This window comes from Amblyomma maculatum, chromosome 5, assembly GCF_055883805.1.
Source record: "Amblyomma maculatum isolate TAMU_Amacu chromosome 5, ASM5588380v1, whole genome shotgun sequence".
Classification (NCBI taxonomy): Eukaryota; Metazoa; Arthropoda; class Arachnida; order Ixodida; family Ixodidae; genus Amblyomma; species Amblyomma maculatum.
This window is the reverse complement of record NC_139348.1, coordinates 102,077,757-102,084,973: the sequence shown is the minus strand read 5'-3', so window position 1 is coordinate 102,084,973 and position 7,217 is coordinate 102,077,757.

Genomic DNA, 7,217 nt, shown 5'->3' with positions numbered 1-7,217 from the left:
GGGATGAACAAAGGGCGATTCCTAGTAGCACCAGGACGAATGAAGCGGCTGGGCTGAAGACAAAAGGACGCTCAGTTGTGGATGTGTCGGGAAGCGACCGGAAAGTCCGATGTTGCAAGGAGATGTATCACATAGCAACATGGAATGTGAGATCTATGACGCAAGGTAAACTGGATATCGTCAAGCGAGAAATGGACAGATTGAACATTGATATCTTGGGTATCAGCGAGCTCAAGTGGACCGGAATGGGAGAATTTAACTCCCGCGACCATTATGTCTTTTATTGTGGGCACGAATCCAAGAGAAGGAATGGGGTCGCTCTCATAGTAAACAAAAGAATGGGCAAAGCAGTGCTGGGGTACAACCCCAACAACGACCGAATGATTTCACTTCGGATCCAAGGTCACCCTTTCAACATAACAGTTATCCAAGTCTATGCACCGACCACTACTGCTGAAGAAACTGACGTTGAGAGATTTTATGCGGACCTACAATGCCTTTTGGACCGCACCCCATCATCAGACGTCGTTTTTCTCGTAGGAGACTGGAATGCTAAGGTAGGGAGTGAAGAAATATCCGGAATTACAGGCAAGTTCGGTCTTGGTGAGCCAAATGAAGCTGGGCAGAGGCTAGTAGAGTTTTGTCAAGAAAACAACCTGACCATAGCGAATACTCATTTTCAACAGCACAAGAGGCGCCTGTACACATGGACTTCACCGGACGGTCTGTACAGGAATCAGATCGATTATATTATTTGCCGACAGAGATGGAGAAGCGCTATACAAGCAGTAAAAACAAGGCCTGGGCCCATTGTGGCACCGATCATCAGCTTCTTGTTGCCAAGATTAAGCTTCGATTGAGGAAAACGCAGAAAACTAGAAGGCCTTTCAGGTATAATCTGGATCAAGTTCCATTAGAATATGCTGTGGAAGTGAGGAATCGATTTCGAGAATTAGATCTAGAAGACAAAGAGCCCGAAGAGATGTGGAGTGACGTTCGTGATATAATACAAGAAGTTGCTACTAAGGTAAGTCCAAAGCAAAAGAAATTCAAGAAAGCAAACTGGTTATCTGAAGAGGCTTTGCAAATAGCTGAGGAAAGGAGGATGGCAAAAGTTATGGGGGAAAGAGAAAGATACAAGGTTCTCAATGCGGATTTTCAGAAAATAGCAAGGAGAGATAAGAATGCCTTCCTGAACTAACAGTGCCAGGCAGTTGAGGACAACAGCCAATTAAGGAACACAAGAGCTCTGTATAAGACAATCAAAGATATCAAAGGAAGCTTCTGTGCTAAGATGGGCGTGATAAAGGACAAACGAGGCAAGGACCTCACTGAAGCCGCAGAGATAAAGAAGGGGTGCAGGAATACACAGAAGAACTGTACAAGAAGGACCCGAATGTGCAAACCCAACATAAGACGGTTGTGATCACTGATCTCGCGCCGGGCATCCTGAAGAGTGAAGTTGAATGGGCCTTAGCCAGCCTTGCTAAGAACAAAGCTAGCGGAATTGATAGCATTCCAGCTGAGTTGCTTCAAAACCTCAACCATGACGCTGTTAACATTCTGCATACATTATGTCAGAAGATTTGGACAACCCTGCAGTGGCCACAGGATTGGAGGAGGACAGTTTACATCCCCATTCCAAAGAAAGGCAGTGCCAAAGATTGTTCCAACTACCGCACGATCGCGCTTATTTCGCATGCTAGCAAGGTGATGTTGAAAATCCTCCAAGGTAGGCTGCAGCAGTATGTGGATCGGGAGCTTCCGGAAGTGCAAGCTGGGTTTCGCAAGGGCAGAGGAACTAGAGACCAAATTGCCAACCTTCGCTGGATCATGGAAAAAGCAAGAGAGTTCCAGAAACCCATCTACTTCTGCTTTATTGATTATGCGAAAGCGTTTGACTGCGTAGATCACAGCAGATTGTGGCAAGCTCTCCAAGAGATGGGAGTTCCAATTCACCTCATCTGTCTCCTCAGGAACCTGTATGAAGGGCAAGAGGCCACAGTCAGAACTGGGCATGGTCTTACTGATTGGTTTCCGATTGAGAAAGGAGTGCGGCAAGGCTGCGTACTGTCGCCCTGCCTATTTAAACTATATGCAGAGTGCATCATGAGGAAGGCTGGTCTGGACGAGTCTTCAACTGGAGTGAAGATTGCAGGAAAACGTGTCAACAACTTTAGATATGCGGATGATACCACTTTAATGGCAGAAAGTGAAGCGGAACTCAAGAGACTTCTGATGCGCGTACAAGAGGAGAGTGAGAAGTTTGGGCTTAAACTGAACATTAAAAAGACAAAGATCATGGCGTCTTGCCCTATCAAGTCCTGGAGCATCAAGGGACAAGAAGTGGAAGCTGTGACAGATTTTCTCTTCTTGGGCTCCAAGATTACCTCGGAAGGAGACTGCAGCCATGAAATTAGGAGACGCCTACTTCTGGGAAAGAGAGCAATGGTTAGCCTTGACCGCCTAGTAAAGAGCAGAGACATTAGTCTGCCAACCAAGATCCGTATAACTCGTGCTATGGTCTTTCCAGTTGTGATGTATGGATGCGAGAGTTGGACTGCGAAAAAGGCTGACCGCCGAAGAATTGACGCGTTTGAATTGTGGTGCTGGCGAAGACTCTTGAGAGTTCCTTGGACTGCCAGAAGATCAAATCAGTCAATATTGTCGACCATAAACCCTGACTGCTCATTGGAGGGTCAAATTCTAAAGTTAAAGCTCAGCTACTTTGGTCATCTGATGAGAAGAGAGGAGTCGCTGGAGAAAGATTTGATGTTGGGAAAGGTTGAGGGTCGCCGGAGAAGGGGTAGGCAGCGAACGCGATGGTTAGATGGCATCCTCGAGGCACTGCAGATGAAGTTATGTGATGTTAGGAAGATAGTGAGAGACCGGAAAGCGTGAAGTGACATGGTCAATAGGGTCACGAAGAGTCGGACACGACTGAACGACTGAACTGAACTGAACTGAGACATTACTTTGAAAGTCTCTCAGGTACATTACTTCTAATAATACAACTCGGTATGGCTGTGTAACGTGTAACGCTTCATCTTAAGCGTACATAATATTCTATAAAAGTAAATTGAAGATCTCCTTTGGACGGAATAATCTACCAAGCTCAGCAAAAGCCGTTGTAATGCACGTTGAAGTGATTATGACTGCTTTCACTCATTGTTGCGGTCCTGTGTCGCAGAGCTCGTGTCACCGCTGGCGGTAGTCAGCTAAAATTATTAATTGGTGAACATGACCAGCATGTTATTGCTACATAGAATCGAGTAGCTTTCCAAATACTCGTCAACGCTAGCGGTAAACGTGCTGTGGTGTATACAATTAGAGCGATTATAACATATCATGATATGGCAACCTCAAGGCTTTGCATATTTCCAAAAATTAGGTTGAATGCTCGTCGCTTCAAAAAAAAGCCCATGATTTCAAGCCGGATTCGACGGTTTGCAGGTACGAAGTGCGATCGACTGAGTCAAGCACGACACCATTATATTGATTAAAAATAGGTGAGGCACATATGTATGTGATGGGGCCTTTTATGTAATTTTACACCTTAGGCTCATGTGTATGTGTGTGGTTATAGAGGACCAAATGCTGCTGTCATCGTGTACCCTTAAAACGGAGCTTAAGAGCCCCATTGTGTACGTCTTGTGTTGCGATGGCAAACAAAAAATGCACTCATACTGTGGTTCCAAACCGTGGCTTCAGACTGAGGTGTGCATTTGTAAATTTGCAGGCTGCCTTACTGAGAACTTTTTTCCGGAAAACTGAATACTTTTTACATGCACGCGCTACGGCTTGTCTTGGTACCAGGAACAATTTTTCGGGAAGCTTTCTTGTTCTCAGCGGAGAAGGGCCAAAGTTGCCAACGCAAGCTGTCTATTCGTGCAGCAGTCGAGTGCGCCGAAGAAGCTGTAACACAGACTCTTACCACGACGGCGGTAAAAATTGTCTTTAAAGAAAAAGTCCTATCAGCGGGCTGTGGTGAGCAGAAAATGGCGGGCCCTATTCTGGCAGGCAATAGCTGAGAGGTCGGGCTCTGATTGGTTTGAACCTGATTAGAAAAAACTTTTATCTCCTAGTATTGATTTCAAACTAATTGTTATATAGCAAAATGAAAGGCGTCAACAACAAAGGTAAGTCATGTCTTGTATTTGCAACGTTTCTGTGTCGTTTATGGTTCGATGTTGCTTTCAGGAACAAATATGTTCTCATTAGAATGGCCGATAGCTCTGACTGTTAAAATTTTGGCTGTGAAGAGGCAGATGAGCATCTCTTATTTGAATACTCTGCATTGGTGAGTGAGAGAACTACGTTCCGTTATTCGCTGGTCCTGCGCGATTCTCGTAATTTAACGGCTGATAAGATTATTTACCCGTTGTCATTACTGTCGACGGCTTTCCAGGCACACAGCGTACTGTATAGTTAGCTGACAACCACCGGCTAGAATGACACGTTGTTACTGTGCTCCATGTCATTTTTCTCTTCCCCTATGTACTTCCTTCACCGCTTTTCCCGAATGTAGCTAAGCAACCGGAAGCCTTTCTGGGTAACATCCGTCGCTTCCTTCCTCGTCCTTATATATATATATATATATATATATATCAACCACAGTTTTCTTTGACGTAGAGGATGGACATAATTCGTATTTGCGCCCTTTTCTCACAACAAATGTAAACAAACACATTGTTAAGCTTTATGAGGCCGTCAAAATGGTGATGCCTTCTTCGGCACTGTTGTATCCTAATTCGGCGTCTGTAATCAGTGCGTAATAAATGCTTTAAAGGGCGTTTTATGAACGTGCAATGCCAAAAAGTCAACTCAACGAGCTTTGAAATTTGCTGTTCTTGAAGGTCGCCATGCTTTGCACACTGTAGATTGATAAAACTTGAAAGCTGGGCTCGTATTTGCTCAGATGACTTTTAATTTCTCAATATACGGTCTCCATTAGCAAAAAACTATAAAAGGAAACACAGCCGTGATGGCTCAGCAGGTAAGGCGTTCAACTGCTGAACCCGCGGATGCGGGATCGAATCCCGGCAGCAGAGGAAGCTTTTTGTTGGAGCTGAAAAGCAGGGCGCACGTGTACTGTATGATATCCGTGCAGGTTAAAGAACACGGCGATTTCATCCCTGCACCCAGCCCGAGTTTCTTTGAGACGTTAAACAACAAAAAAATAATTACATAAAAGGCCGGTAGATGTTTCTTGTTAATTGTCTAATAATCAAGCTCTGTCACAGCATGTTCGATTTACTGTAACACTCACTTGATAAGTATATGTGAGCTGTTGTTAAAATATATTCCTTGTTAGTGGTTAAGGATCACCCTTGGTATGCACATTTCGTTTGAAGATTAGACAGCAAAAAAGTCAGAACAGATGTATGATTCTGCACGGCTGAACGCCATGGCGTGCCTCCGTATTGTCGTTACTTGAGTTTGGGTTGTAAAAGGAATGTCGCGTTGAGATCAGCTCCAGAAATTGTACGTACATTTTCAGGAAATATCCTTCACCGTACAGACCAAACACAGCATTCATATTTTTCTGTGCAAAGCCGCTGCTTTTTTTTTTTTCTGAAGGGAGGTTAGTATAGTAAGATAATTAAGTAGCACTCCATATAGGGTTGCTACCTAATAATGTTATCAAATCAGCAGCATATGTTACCGCCAACAACCCCACTCCGGTGCAAGCACAAAAGAAAACCTTTCCCATTTGACTTCCCAGGAACGACACCTTAATCTCTAAAAATGACGCTTTCTTTTTTTGCGGAGTTCACGCGTACCGTTTAAGAAGGTGCTGTAAATAATGTCATTGCTGGGGCCTCCGCAAAATAAAAAAGATGATCGCTAAAACCCTGATTAGCATGAGCTAAATATAGCCACGACCATAAGTTTCAAATCTGTTTGAAGCGAACCCATCATCCAGTTATCTCATTCGAAAGCAGCCTAAACAGATAAATGAAATGAGTTATTCCTTCAATCGGACCAGTTCAGTTCAGTCATTCAGTCGTGTCGGACTCTTCGTGACCCTATGAACCATGTCACGCCACGCTTTCCGGTCCCTGACTATTTTCCTAACATCACATAACTTCATCTGCACTGCCTCGAGGATGCCATCTAACCATCGCGTTCGCTGCCTACCCCTTCTCCGGTGACCCTCAACATTTCCCAACATCAAATCTTTCTCCGGCGACTCCTCTCTTCTCATCAGATGACCAAAGTAGCTGAGCTTTAACTTTAGAATTTGACCCTCCAATGAGCAGTCAGGGTTTATGGTCGACAATATCGACTGATTTGATCTTCTGGCAGTCCAAGGAACTCTCAAGGGTCTTCGCCAGCACCACAATTCAAACGCGTCAATTCTTCGGCGGTCAGCCTTTTTCACAGTCCAACTCTCGCATCCATACATCACAACTGGAAAGACCATAGCACGAGTTATACGGATCTTGGTTGGCAGACTAATGTCTCTGCTCTTTACTAGGCGGTCAAGGCTAACTATTGCTCTCTTTCCCAGAAGCAGGCGTCTCCTAATTTCGCCTCAACACTTATTGCAGATGACGTATCTAATTTAGGCACACTAATTTGAGCTACGTCTAGGTAATTTAAACTTTTTGTTACGCGGGAAAGTAATCTATTGACCCTGTTAGCTAAGCAGAAAAACAGTATCATCCGCTATCATTCATTTTCATTATACTTTTTGCGCCTGCTGTGTCGGTTCCCGGCTTCCGCTTGTGCTGATACTATAAAACAAACGCCGACACAGCCTCTACCAGTGTAAGTAAAACTTTTAACGTGCGAAGCAGGCAGCTAACTTTGACCGTTCCACTTTGCTAGTTTCACCTCCACTCAGAAATCCAAGTTCGTTGTTTTTTGTTGTTGTTGTTACCTTTTGTTATTTTTATATCTGTGACCGGACAGCTGGCGCTAATAAAAAACCTTTATGGCGTGCGAGATGTTTTCCTGGCCCGGGTCTCTCCTGTAACCCTGATTACAGCGAATTAAAAAAAAAACAAACACACTTGTACTTCAATCGCATTTCTGCCCTAGAAAATGAAATATAGAGAACAAAAAGTCAATTTTATCGCCGATACCTTGTCCACTATTCTAATGTAGTTGCCAAAGAGGCGATTAAGTCGGTTGTTGCGGATTCAGAAAACCTAATTTACAATCTGCTGCTGGTTTCATAGTTTAGGCGCCTGTATTATGGAAGAAGTGGA